We start from the raw sequence: 14,563 nt of genomic DNA, 5'->3' as shown, positions 1-14,563 counted from the left end.
GTTGCATGCTTTCCTCATTTTGTTCGCTTGTTTACATATTTTCATATGTTTTGCTTGCCTTAGTAACGTATATGCCCCCAAAGTGATTGAGTAACATAAGGTGCTCGGTCACTGGCCATAGACCAAAACCTATTTGAACATTATTACTCGTGTACTTATAAATAATTATCAAACTATAGCAAAATAACACGGGTAATGAGCAAATACTTGTAAAAAGTACAATAATTTGCAAGAATAACTGGCTGTGCACATATCGTTTTATTTATCGTAAAAAATGGACAAATATGTGTCTGTACGAGTGATCAAACGATCTTACACTTATAAGAGATCAATCAAACAACTGACCAGCCCTTGTTCAAAAGGTAAGCTTTTAGTTATGCCATGTCATTCACATAAATCGGTATAAAGGTCGCTATCGAATTGCATGCCATTATCTGATATTATAATCTTTTGCAATCCATATTGGCACACTATGCTTTTGACACATCTAGAAATTTCTTGGTTATGATTGTTGCGAGCGATTTAGCTTCTACCCATTTGGTGAAGTAGTCGACAACTACTACTGTGTATTTCACACCCCCTTTTCTTGTTGGCCAAGATTTGATAAGGTCTATTCCCCAAACTGCAAATGGCTAAGTGCTTTGCATTTATGTAAACTTATTTGGGGTTGCTCATGGTATCTTGGAAAATCATTGGCGCTTGTTGCATTTCTTCACATATTCTGTTTCATCCTCATTCATTGTGGGCCAGAAGTACCCTTATCGTAGAATCTTCTTTGATAAACTCTGCCCCTAGCATGCTCTCCGCAAAGCCCTTCGTGTACTTCTTGTAATAGTTCCATAGCTTTTTCTTTGGGGATAGCAGTAAGGGCATAGAATATTCATGTCGAAACAAAATTCCATGCACTAGAATAAATTAGACAGATTATCTCCATGGTTTCTTCTATTCATTTCTTTTTGCTTGGAATATTCCCTGGTCAAGGTATTGGATGATGGAGATCATCCAAGTATCAGCTGCATGTATAACTAGGGCAGAGTCATCTACTTGTATGCTGGGGGTTGATAAATGTGTGACAAATACTATGTTTAGCATATCTTTTGAACTTGCTAACTTGGACAATGCGTCAGCGTTGAAATTCTGGTCGTGAGGTACATGTTGCAATGTATACTTTTTGAACTGGGCCAACAAGTCTTTTAATTTGTTTGGATAAGCGACCATTTTCAACCTTCTAGCCTGATATTCTCCTACGATTTGATTAACGGCCCACGGTGAATCACTGTATATCTCTAGTGATTTCACGCTTACATCCTTGGCTAGTCTTAATCCTGCGAGCAGTGTTTCATATTCAACTTCATTGTTGGAGGCAATAAAGCCAAATCTAATTGCACAGTGAAACTGATGCCCTTCTAATGTTATAAGAATCAATTCCACCCCAAAATTGTGCTCGTTGGAAGACCCATCAACAAACAACTTCCAGGTGGGAATTTCTACTTTCACTTGTGTTCCTAGCGTCTGCTCACATGCTGGGAGATCAATGAATTCAGCTACAAAATCTACCAATGGTTGGTCCTTCATTGTTGACCAGCGACTTCATGTTTTTATAAGACTTGTCGTAATGTCTGTTCGTTGAAAAGTTTATGGGGTGAACTTGAAAATAGGGTCTAAACTTTCTTGATGCTAGCGCCAAGTAGTAAGCTAATTTCTCAATAGTTGTACACTGTGATTCTGCTCCTGATAGTAGCTTACATATATAATATACTGCCTTTCGAATGCTATTATCTTCCTTGATAAAAAATGAACTTGTAATGCCCCAAACCCAAGGGACAGTTACAGTGTGCCTTGTAACCAGTGCTAAACTCGCTAATCGAGTCATTTGGCCAAAATCGTGGAACTAAGTATGATTAGCGGTTTAGGGATTAAAAATTTTGGTTAAGATGTAACGTTTCATTAGAACGTTTACTGTATACATTGGGATCCCAAAAATATAATTTAAGAGTCTATTATAGTAAAATATTTACAACAGGCCGATCTAAGGGGCAAAATAGGGTTTAACCCTAGTTCCTCTTTCAACCCTCGGTCGTGGCGGTCGAGCAGTCGCATATGTACACATCGTCACCTAAGCTCTCCAGCTCAAGGATGGTCCAGCTTTCTTTTGCCTTTACCTGCACCACATAGCACCGGTGAGCTGAAGCCCAACAAGAAAACTTAATATGATCATGAACAGTAATAACATGTCATCAAATAATAAGGCACACGCCTAGCAGATATAGCCCTATTCCAGCAGGCAAACAAATCCACGTAATGTTGAGTATAACACATCAACCAATGACCATAACAACCATTCAGGGCTTTTAACCCCGATAGAAGAGTGACAGTGGAGCAGTAACTAGGGTGGGTTCCGTTCCCAATAGCCATGTGACGATAGGGTCACCGGGGCTTATAAATAAGTGATCCTTTCATTAGCTTAAACAAGATAGGTATCTGGTGAAGTAGTCACCAGCATAAACCTGTAGAGTAAATAAGTGATCATTTCACTAGCTTAGATAGGATAGGTGCATGATGATTAGTCACCAACATAATCTTCCTCGTGACCATAGAGTCATAACCTTGGAACATCATTCCCTAGCCATGTGACAAGCAGTCACCTAGGCCTTAGGCCCTGGCTCTGAGTAACTAGTGCTAGACTAGCCAAGCGCTTATAAATTTCATCGACCTTAGGGTCAGTCCACCATTAATACCCCATATGAGTCATTCAATGCTGATATCGATTAGATTTAATCTTCATTCGGCCCTGCGTTTAGGACGCTCATCCCGTTCTGACTCTTAGGTCAGTGTCCCTGACTAGTCAGTGCCATATACAAGTAAGCAATGCCACCAAACATATATCACATATCCATTATCCGAATATAGGGCATTCAGCATGCTTACTTAACAAATACTAGCACAATTAGGATCATGCATAAACACAGAGGTTCAAGCTCTAAACAATATCATACTCAGTATACAAAGCATGTCCTAATCACATGTTTCTCGTGCATTACATTTACACATCCAACATGCATCAAGAATAACCATGCATGTTGTTGCGATAATTTTGCTATGCAAGTGCACACAGTCGCAAATTCGTAGTAAAATGGTAAAACCAAGTATCGTCCTCAAGGACTGATTTATCAATTACCAGTCAATTAATTTCTTGTTCTATTTGATGAATTGAAATTCTTGATTTTTGTAAAATACAGCAAAAGAAACAATAAAGTGCAGAAATAATAATCGAAAATTAAATAGAATAATAACTAATAGTAAAACTTTTAATTTAATCACTGAGAAACAATTAGGATATTCAATCTCATCAACTATCCTCCCTATTATTCCCTAATGCAAATTGTGAATTCTTCTTATTTTTACCTAATTCAATTAACAAGTTGATACAGCAGCCTATAATCATACTATGAATTATAAACTCAACCTAAGTGACAATTTCCTATATTTCTATGGTCAATTGAACCACAAAGGTAGCATTAATCTCAATCAACTTAATAACAGTTACACAATTAATTCAGATACTTTCGTTCTAAATTTAAATTATGTCCAATATAACCACAACAGAATTAAATCTCACTTCTCAGATTTTGACTTAATAACATATATATCTGACTAAAGATGGCCAATCAATAATCAATCTATAAGAACAGGTCATATGGAATTGAAGAAGATTGAAGAAGAAAGAAATTAAAATTGCATTAGGTCATAACAGGGATTCAAGTGATTCAATTGAACATCCTAAACAGAAAATTAGTTCATAGTCATAGTACTAATCACAACAAAAACTAAAGATAACATCAGGAAGAAAAACATGTAAAAATACTCTAAGCTTGAGCCTTCAAAACCAGAACTTCTCCCTTCGTCCGTACATACGTTTTTCTTCTCCTTTTCATCATTTAAAACCTAGGATTTCAGATTTTTAAAGAGGCGGGCCGCGGCCCTAGATATACTATGCCGCGGCCCGTGTCATAATTCCTAGGCAGAAGATCCTCTCAATGCCGCGGCATCATGTGGCTATGCCGCGGCCCGCATCAACGATTTCTGGGCAGAGTGCCCATCTATGCCGCGGCTCTCCCTAGCCATGCCGCGGCCCGAGAATTTCCTTAAAAACATTGCTTCTGTTTCCCACCTAGCTGCGGCTCCACTTTGCTCATGCCGTGGCTCTTAAGGGATTTCTCAATTCTTCAAGTTTTCATCCCAAAATTTCACCAACACTTCCAAATTGTGTTGAGAACCATTCTTTATCAAAATATGATGGAAAACTCGGTTATTTCTTCCCTTTCTTTGACATTTTCTTCCACATTCTCAATTCTTCCTGATATTTACAAAGACAAACAAACAAAGCATAAACCCGCACTAAATGAAGGAAAAACAAAATAAAAGACTACTAAAAACATCACCAAAACATGATAAAAACTAGACTCAACAAACTCCCCCAAACTTAACCTTTACTCGCCCTCGAGTAAAGACCAAATTAAACTAACAAAAAGAAACAAACACAAACGAACAAGCTAAACCATCATTACCATCTACAATGCTTTGCCAAAACTCATGAAATCTCAATTACAATATATATAACCAGAATTTCAGCTCAATTGCCTTAAAGTCCAATTTATACAGTTCAATTAGGGAAATCAATAATATATCATGAAAATGACTACAACACTTGGATTCTATCATATATGCTCAACTCATTCCAGACAATTCCACAAACCAACTCTTCAATATGCTTGCATTACTTGACCTTCTCCACTAATGTCAACAACACGTGTTTTGAAATCAAAAGGACTTTCACAGGTTATAGCGTTAGGCTTAGGCGAGGGTAGATGAAATTGTCATTTAGGCTCAATCATTACCATAAGCATAAAAACCTTGAAACCAACCAAATTTCTCTTTACCACACCAAAAATCACCCTTTTATACAATTAGAGAGAGAGATTACAACACTTTTCATTATTTTCTTCTTTTCTTTTTGTATCATTTTTGCTTTTTTTTTTTTTCTAGACTTATCACTCTTTTTTTTTTCCAATCACACTCCCCCAAACTTAATATTTTCTATATATATATGATCAAGGAGTGTGACAAAGTGATCTTTTTTTTTTTTTTTTCTTTCAAAGACTTCGCTCTCTCTCTTCTTTTTGTACAATCATACTTATATTCCAATCATACCAATTCCTTACTATTTTTCCGTCTTCTTTCCCACAAATTATATGCTTATGATAACAAAGGAAAGGAAAACACAAATAAAGAAGTTAAGAAATTTAGGCTCAAATAGTATAATCAAGAACAAAAACCAAGTTTAAGGCTCAAAAAGGGTAACTAAGGATAATTAACTCAAGGTTGGCTTGAAAGGCACAATCGATCCAATAAAATTGCCTAAATCATTTTTCTAAACACATGTCATCAAGAATTTCGCCTCAAAGGCCAAATAATGCAAGTTCTATTAGATTCAAATTGTCATTCCACCAACCCTAGTCACACACATATAATAAAATCCAAAATGTTGTTTTTTTCAAAACATATTAAAAATTTCCCACAAAACTTTTTAAATTCAACTCTAAAACAATTGAACCAAGCACACAGTTGAATTCAATTTCCTTTTCACGAGCAAAGACAAAGCAACTACAAACAAGAATGATGGCTTAACATTTACACTAAACAACACAGAAAAAACAACGCAGAAAACAAAAATAAAACAAAATAAGCTCCCCCCCCCCCCCCCCCCAAACTTAAGATGCACATTGTCCCCAATGTGATAAAGAAAAGAACAAGGGAAGAGAACTTACCTGACGCCACATCAGTATGGCGGAGGAGGTGGTGGAGGCGGCCACTGATATGGAGTGTACTGTGGTGGTGGAGTGAAGTAATTCTCATCAGCAGAGCTCATAGTCCACCTCGTGACTAAAGTGTTCAACTCCTCAATATGAGCCCGCCCATACTCATTTTGTTGCACCATAAAGTCATTATAGTGCTGATTTTGCGCCTGCTGCGATTGGATTAAATATTGATTTTGTTGAATAAGGTAATCCTATCGAGCATGCGTACGTTGCGTGTGCTCATCAATCGGTCCTCCAATTGCCAAATTCGCAGGTGGGTTACTGGGACCTGCTTCTTCTGCTTCCTCCTCCTCAGCTTGATCAGGGTCCACTGTTTCATCAGCCCGACTGCGCTTATTTGGCTGACTAGAGGCAGGCTGCGTAAGAGAGGCTGGAGGGAAGGCCGTAAACAAAGTCTGATTGATTGCCCCCATTGGCCTCCGGACTAGATCGCTTGGGTAGACTGGTACCTCATAAGTGTTGCATAAGGTCGAGAGGAAGGTACCATGAGCGACACCAGCTGTAGTATTGAATCTGCTGATGTTGCGAATGCTATAGCGAATAATGCGGCCCACATCAACTTTCATTTGGGTCATGATAGCATACACCAACAAACAACGCTCTCGATCAACAGAAGACAGATGAGATGTTGGCAGTAAACGTGCACTCACAAAATAAACCCACGCCTTCGCAATTGGGTTTAGCTGCCACCTAAACAACTCTTTGGGCCTCCCATTATGATAACTGAAACGTGCCCCTTCCACACTCAAAACCGCAGCCACAGCATCATAGTCTGGCTCCTCAAAATGAGCCAACTGCCAATGTTCATCCTCTTGTGCAGACAATGAGGGAAGGCCCAGTAATTGGTTAAATGCATAAGAGGTTGTAGGCACCAATTTACCCCTGATAAAATTGTTCTGTTCTGCATCTTGATATGAGAAATTGGCAAAAAATTCATATAACTGAGAGCAGTTGGCTGAGCCCACATGAGTAGAGTCACAAAGGAAACCCCACTTACGGCGCACTATCTCAGCTTTGATAATGTCATAACCAGGGTTTTGTACAGTGGTAGCCTCATTAAGCTCAAACCCTCTTTCCCTTACCACCGATCTCTTATAAATCTTTGTAAATAAATCAGCTGCGTCCTTATTGACAAATAAATTCGTGTCATAATCAGCTGGGGCAGGTGGTGTTGGTGGTGGTTGAGTGCGTGATGAGGATGCTTTCTTTGAGGAGGTGCCTCTAGGGGGATTTCTCTTAGGACCCATTGTGTCTTTCAAAAAGAAGAACCTACTAAACCCCCAAATATGTTCTCAAGAACTTGAGTATAATTTCCTTTTGGTGTCACTCCCCCAAAACTTACTAATTACCACAATCAACAGTCCAAACACTAATTCCCAGATAAACAATTGACAAAACCCTTAAACTTCTCACAAGAAAAACATAAAACAATCCACAACACCACAATGCAATCTATTCTCCAATCAAAAGCATTAGAATAGAGAGGATACACTTACTTGAATGGCACAAAAATTCTTCTTTTGGTCTCCTTGGCTGATGGAAGTCTCAAAAATTAGAGAGAAAAAGAGGTTTTTAGTGTGATGTAGATTGTGAGATTGAGATTGAATGAGACTATGGCTGATTTAGGGCTTTTTATCCCAATTTTCGGACTCGGGCCGCGGCATTACCTTTACCATGCCGCGGCCCGCATAGAATCGCCAGGATATAATGCCGCGGCCTTCTCATACATATGCCGCGGCCCGCCTCGTTATTCTGGGAAAACTGGGGTTCAATGCCGCGGCCCTCCTCATCCATGCCGCGGCCCGCCCCTAAACTTCAAAATATGTGGGCCTCTGGAACCCCCAATGCCGCAGCATCATGTGGCTATGCCGCGGCCCTTAAGGATTTTTTAATTTTTTGATTTTTTTTATTTTTTTAAAGTTTTTTTTATTTTTCACGTTTTTCACGATTCTAAAAGTCCAAAAATAAACCAAATATCCATTGTTTACAAATACAAAAGTAAAATAAATAACAAGTAAAATATAGGGTGCCTCCTACAAGCGCTGTCGTTAACGTCATTTAGCCGGACGCTGAACCCCTCTTCAGAGAGGCTTCAGAAAGAGGATAGACTTCGCTTGATCAAAACTACCACCCAAGTAGGGCTTCAATCTCTGACCATTGACTTTAAAGGAATCACCTGAGTTGCCCCGAACTTCTACAGAACCATATGGAAAAACTTGAACTACAGTGAATGGCCCTGACCATCTTGACTTCAATTTGCCAGGAAACAGCCGCAGTCGTGAATTGAAAAGAAGTACCTGCTGCCCTGGTTGAAACTCTTTTCTGATTAAGTTCTTGTCATGCCAAGCCTTTGTTCTTTCTTTATAAATCTTGGCATTCTCATAAGCCTCATTTCTGAACTCGTCAAGTTCATTCAGTTGCAATAGCCTTCGTTCACTAGCGGCACTCCAATCGAAATTCAGCTTTTTCATAGCCCAGAATGCCCTATGCTCCAATTCAACTGGTAAATGACATGCTTTACCAAACACCAACCTGTAAGGAGACATGCCTATTGGTGTTTTAAATGCAGTTCTGTATGCCCAAATCGCATCATCTAACTTTTTCGACCAATTTTTCCTCGAACTGTCAACGGTCTTCTCAAGGATGCTCTTGATTTCTCTGTTCGAAACTTCAGCTTGCCCATTTGATTGAGGATGGTAAGGCAAAGCTTTTCGGTGATAAACTCCATAATGAGTCAGCAATGCATCCAGTTGCTTATTCACAAAGTGTTTCCCTTCATCACTAATCAGAGCTCGGGGAGTGCCAAATCTAGTAAAAATATGTTTATGCAGAAAATTAAGCACAGTTTTACCGTCATTGGCTCTAGTTGCTACAGCCTCCACCCATTTGGATACATAATCCACTACCAATAGAATATATTCATTGTTGTAAGACGGTGGAAAAGGCCCCATGAAATCGATGCCCCATACATCAAACAGTTCCACTTCAAGAATCCCTTGTAGAGGCATTTCGTTTCTCCTCGAGATATTGCCAGTTCTCTGACATCTATCACAAGCCTTGACAAAAACATTGGCATCCTTGAATAATGAAGGCCAATAGAAACCACTTTGTAATACCTTAGCCGCTGTTCTTGATGCTCCAAAATGCCCTCCGCATTGTTGAGTATGACAGTGATTAAGAATGGACTGCATCTCTTCTTCAGGAACACACCTTCTGATAATCTGATCAACACAGTGCCTATAGAGAATAGGTTCCTCCCAATAGTAGTGTTTCACCTCAAAAAAGAATTTCTTTAATTGCTGCTTTGACATTTCAGGAGGCACAATTTTTGCAACCAAGAAGTTCACTATGTCTGTGAACCAAGGGACAGCTAAAGTCTCACTTAACCCAAATAACTGCTCATCAGGAAAGTGATCATTGATTTGCACTGCTTTCTTATTTTCAGTCTCCTCCACCTCAAGTCTAGAGAGATGATTAGCTACCACATTCTCGCTGCCCTTCTTGTCACGAATCTCCATGTCAAATTCTTGAAGCAACAGAATCCATCTAATCAGGCGGGGCTTGGCATCTTTCTTTGACATCAAGTATTTAATGGCAGAGTGATCAGTGTAGACAATCACCTTGTTACCAATCAGATATGGTCTGAATTTATCGCAAGCAAACACAATAGCTAGCAACTCTTTTTCTGTAGTGGCATAATTCAGCTGAGCATCATTTAGAGTCCGACTAGCATAGTAAATAGACCTAAATACCTTGTCAATCCGCTGTCCCAAAACTGCCCCCACTGCATAATCACTGGCATCACACATCAACTCAAAAGGCAATTCCCAATTCGGAGCTATCACAATTGGAGCAGAAATAAGCTTTTCTTTCAAGAAATTAAAAGCCTTCAAACATTCATCATTGAAATCAAAGACAACTCCGTTCATAAGCAGATTTGAGAGAGGCTTGGACACCTTAGAAAAATATTTTATGAATCTTCGATGGAACCCAGCGTGACCAAGAAAACTTCGAACACCTTTGACTGAAACTGGAGGAGGCAGCTTTTCAATGGTAGAAATTTTTGCTCTATCTACCTCAATTCCCTCACTTGAAATTTTATGGCCAAGAACTATCCCCTCTTTCACCATAAAATGGCATTTCTCCCAATTCAACACCAGATTAGCCATCTCACAACGACGCAGCACGTTCTCCAAGTGACCCAAACAGAGGTCGAATGATGAACCAAAAAAAGAGAAATCATCCATGAAAATCTCAATACACCGGTCTACCATGTCTGAAAATATGGCCATCATGCACCGTTGAAATGTTGCAGGGGCATTGCATAGTCCAAATGGCATTCTCCTGAAAGCAAATGTGCCATAAGGACATGTGAAGGTTGTTTTCTCTTGATCCTCTGGTGCAATAGCGATCTGATGATACCCAGAATACCCATCCAAGAAACAGTAGTAGCTATGGCCTGCCAATCTGTCAAGCATCTGATCAAGGAAAGGCAAAGGAAAATGATCCTTCCTTGTTGCCTTATTGAGCTTGCGGTAGTCTATACAAATCCGCCACCCCGTTACAGTTCTTGTTGGAATGAGTTCATTGTTCTCATTTTTCACTACAGTCATTCCACCCTTTTTAGGCACTACTTGCACAGGGCTCACCCATGCACTATCAGAAATTGGGTAGATCACCCCAACATCCAACCATTTAAGAATTTGCTCAAGTACTACATCCTTCATGGCTGGATTGAGTCTTCTCTGGGCCTCTATGGATGGCTTGCTATTCTCCTCCAATAAGATTTTATGCATCACTGTCGCTGGGCTTATTCCTCTAATATCTGCTAAGGTCCACCCAATGGCCAATTTATGCCCCCTTAAAACCCTCAACAGTTTCTCCAATTCTATCTTTGACAGGTCAGCTGACACAATGACCGGTAAAGTTTCATTCTCTCCCAAATAAGCATATTGCAAGTGATCTGGGAGGACCTTTAATTCCAACAGTGGTGGCTGCTGAATGGAGGTTAGCGGTTTATCAGTCGCATCCACTAATTCTTGGAACTTTTTCCAATATGGTAAGAAAGAGTTGATCCAGTTTACACATTCTCTGATCTCAGCATCATCATCATCATCGCCCTCATCACCTAATAATACTGCCTCTAAGGCATCACTGCTCATCCTTCTCTTGGAGACTGCCTTTTCTATCACATCCACACAAAAGCAGCTATCACTAGCCACCGGATACTTCATAGACTTGAAGACATTAAAGACTACCTCATCTCCTTGAACTCTTAGCTTAAGCTCTCCTTTTTGAACATCAATAAGAGCTTGGCCTGTGGCTAGAAATGGCCTACCAAGAATAATGGGGATCTGTGTCGTCCTCCATGTCCAGAACAATAAAGTCAGCAGGAAATATGAACTTATCCACCTTCACAAGAACATCCTCAATAATACCTCGTGGATGTGTTAACGATCGGTCTGCGAGCTGTAAAGTGACAGTTGTTGGTTTTGCCTCCCCCAAACCAAGTCTTTTAAACACAGATAAGGGCATCAGATTGATACTTGCCCCCAGATCACATAAGGCGTGCTTGCATTCAAACTTGCCAATGGTGCAAGGTGTGGTGAAACTCCCCGGATCTCTCAGCTTTTGGGGTAACTTCCTTTCTAAAATCTCGCTGCACTCTTCAGTGAGTGCTACAGTCTCATAGTCCTCCATTCTCCTTTTCTTTGACAAAATCTCCTTCATGAACTTAACATAACTGGGCATCTACTCCAAGGCCTCAGTAAAAGGAATGTTTATGTGCAGCTTTTTAAACACCTCAAGAAACTTAGAAAACTGTTTATCAAGTGTAGTCTTTCTAAGCCTCTGAGGGTATGGAACTCTAACTGGCTGTTCAATAACAACTGGCGGACTCTGTTCTGACTGTTGATGGTCTTCAGTAACCCTTTCTGAACCAGACTGTTCACCTATCTCTTTATTCTGAACCACTACCTGTGGAGGTCTAGGATGCTCAATTTGCTTCCCACTCCTCAGAGTAATTGCCTGAACTTGCTCCTTGGGGTTGACTTCAGTGTTACTAGGCAAGTTTCCCTGGGGTCTATTATTGAGCATATTGGCCAACTGCCCAACCTGTGTCTCAAGGTTTTGAATAGAGGATCTAGTCTCAGTCATAAATTGAGTCTGAGTATTAGTAAGAGTCAACAAAGCAGCTTGAAGTTCATTAGGTCTCTCAGGTTGAGGCATTGATTGTTGAGGCCTAGGCTGTTGTGATGACGAAGCTTGATTCATAGGTGGCTGAGGCATGTTATTCTGAAATTGTCCCTGAAACTGAGGTTGTTGGCCTTGATTATTCTTCCACGAAAAATTGGGATGATTTCGCCACCCAGGATTGTAATTGTTGGAGAATGGATTATTGAGCGGCCTTTGAAAGTTTCCCACCGCTTGAACTTGAGCATGATCCATTGGGGTGTTATTCATACAGATAGGGCACTGATCGACAGAATGAGCACCACCACACATTTCTCACCTCACTACCATCTGAACCGCATTAGCAGATACACTGCTCTGTTGCAACTGCTTGGTCAAAGAGGCTACTTGCGCTGTTAAAGCAGTGATTGCATCCAGCTCATGCACCCCAGCTACCTTTCTAACTCCTGATGATCTTTCCTCAGACCACTGATGGTTGTTTGTAGCCATGTCCTCCAGCAGCTCATAAGCACCAATTGCGCTCTTGCTCATAAAAGTGCCACCCGCTGCAGCATCAATAATGGTTCTGGTTGTCGGACATAAACCATTGTAGAAGTTCCGTACTAGCATCCACTGTTCAATGCCATGATGAGGACATCTTCTCAGGAGTTCCTTAAACCGTTCCCACGCCTCATATAATGACTCTCCGTCATTCTGGCAAAAGTTATTTATCTCTCCCCTCAATTTAGCAGCTTTGGACGGAGGGAAGAATTGGGACAAAAATTTCTGAGCTAGATCTTGCCAGGTGACAATAGAGTTTGGCTGCAGAGAGTTCAGCCAAATTTTTGCTCTGTCCCTTAGAGAAAATGGGAAAAGCCTGAGCTTGATTGCATCATCACTCACTCCATTATATCTGAAGGTCCCACATAACTCCAGAAAATTGGACAAATGGGTGTGAGGATCTTCAGAGGGTAACCCATTGAATTGCACAGAAGACTGCACCATTTGTAGAATAGCGGGCTTTATTTCAAAGTTGTTGGCCTCTACAGTTGGTGGGCGTATACTATTTTGTACTCCCGTCAGAGTGGGTAGCACATAATCTCCCAGGCTCCTCTCAGCATTGGTCTGAGCCTGAACCCCTCGTACAACTCCAGGAGTTTGAACATTCCTGTCATCCCTTTCATTCTGTGCCATCTTCACAGATTTCTGGGCCTCTCTCTTGTTCTTTCTGATTTGATTGCAAGACTTTTCAATCTCAGGATTCAGAGGAACAAGTGTGTCCTTTCCTTTTCCGCCACGCATATACCAAAATTCACCTGAGAAAGATAAATTAAGCAACTAAACAGATTAGAAACAAGAGAAATTAAAATCAAATTAGAATAAAAATTAATTAGACTGATATTGATAATTATTTTCAGTCCCCGGCAACGGCGCCAAAAACTTGTTGCGATAATTTTGCTATGCAAGTGCACACAGTCGCAAATTCGTAGTAAAATGGTAAAACCAAGTATCGTCCTCAAGGACTGATTTATCAATTACCAGTCAATTAATTTCTTGTTCTATTTGATGAATTGAAATTCTTGATTTTTGTAAAATACAGCAAAAGAAACAATAAAGTGCATAAAAAATAATCGAAAATTAAATAGAATAATAACTAATAGTAAAACTTTTAATTTAATCACTGAGAAACAATTAGGATATTCAATCTCATCAACTATCCTCCCTATTATTCCCTAATGCAAAGTGTGAATTCTTCTTATTTTTACCTAATTCAATTAACAAGTTGATACAGCAGCCTATAATCATACTATAAATTATAAACTCAACCTAGGTGACAATTTCCTATATTTCTATGGTAAATTGAACCACAAAGGTAGCATTAATCTCAATCAACTTAATAACAGTTACACAATTAATTCAGATACTTTCGTTCTAAATTTAAATTATGTCCAATATAACCAAAGAAGAATTAAATCTCACTTCTCAGATTTTGACTTAATAACATATATATCTGACTAAAGATGGCCAATCAATAATCAATCTATAAGAACAGGTCATATGGAATTGAAGAAGATTGAAGAAGAAAGAAATTAAAATTGCATTAGGTCATAACAGGGATTCAAGTGATTCAATTGAACATCCTAAACAGAAAATTAGTTCATAGTCATAGTACTAATCACAACAAAAACTAAAGATAACATCAGGAAGAAAAACATGTAAAAATACTCTAAGCTTGAGCCTTCAAAACCAGAACTTCTCCCTTCGTCCGTACATACGTTTTTCTTCTCCTTTTCATCATTTAAAACCTAGGATTTCAGATTTTTAAAGAGGCGGGCCGCGGCCCTAGATATACTATGCCGCGACCCGTGTCATAATTCCTAGGCAGAAGATCCTCTCAATGCCGCGGCATCATGTGGCTATGCCGCGGCCCGCATCAACGATTTCTGGGCAGAGTGCCCATCTATGCCGCGGCTCTCCCTAGCCATGCCGCGGCTCGAGAATTTCCTTAAAAA

General features: G+C 39.8%; 1 non-coding gene across 1 annotated transcript; it reads left to right on the top strand.

Moving 5' to 3' along the window:
• The first annotated feature begins 12,690 nt into the window (after positions 1–12,690).
• On the top strand, positions 12,691–12,797 carry LOC133820618 (small nucleolar RNA R71). The gene has a single exon (XR_009887024.1). It is a non-coding gene; the product is annotated as a small nucleolar RNA R71 (small nucleolar RNA).
• The last annotated feature ends 1,766 nt before the right edge of the window (positions 12,798–14,563 follow it).

The sequence above is a fragment of the Humulus lupulus genome, chromosome 2, assembly GCF_963169125.1.
Source record: "Humulus lupulus chromosome 2, drHumLupu1.1, whole genome shotgun sequence".
Lineage (NCBI taxonomy): Eukaryota > Viridiplantae > Streptophyta > Magnoliopsida > Rosales > Cannabaceae > Humulus > Humulus lupulus.
This window is presented reverse-complemented; position numbering and strand designations above follow the sequence as displayed.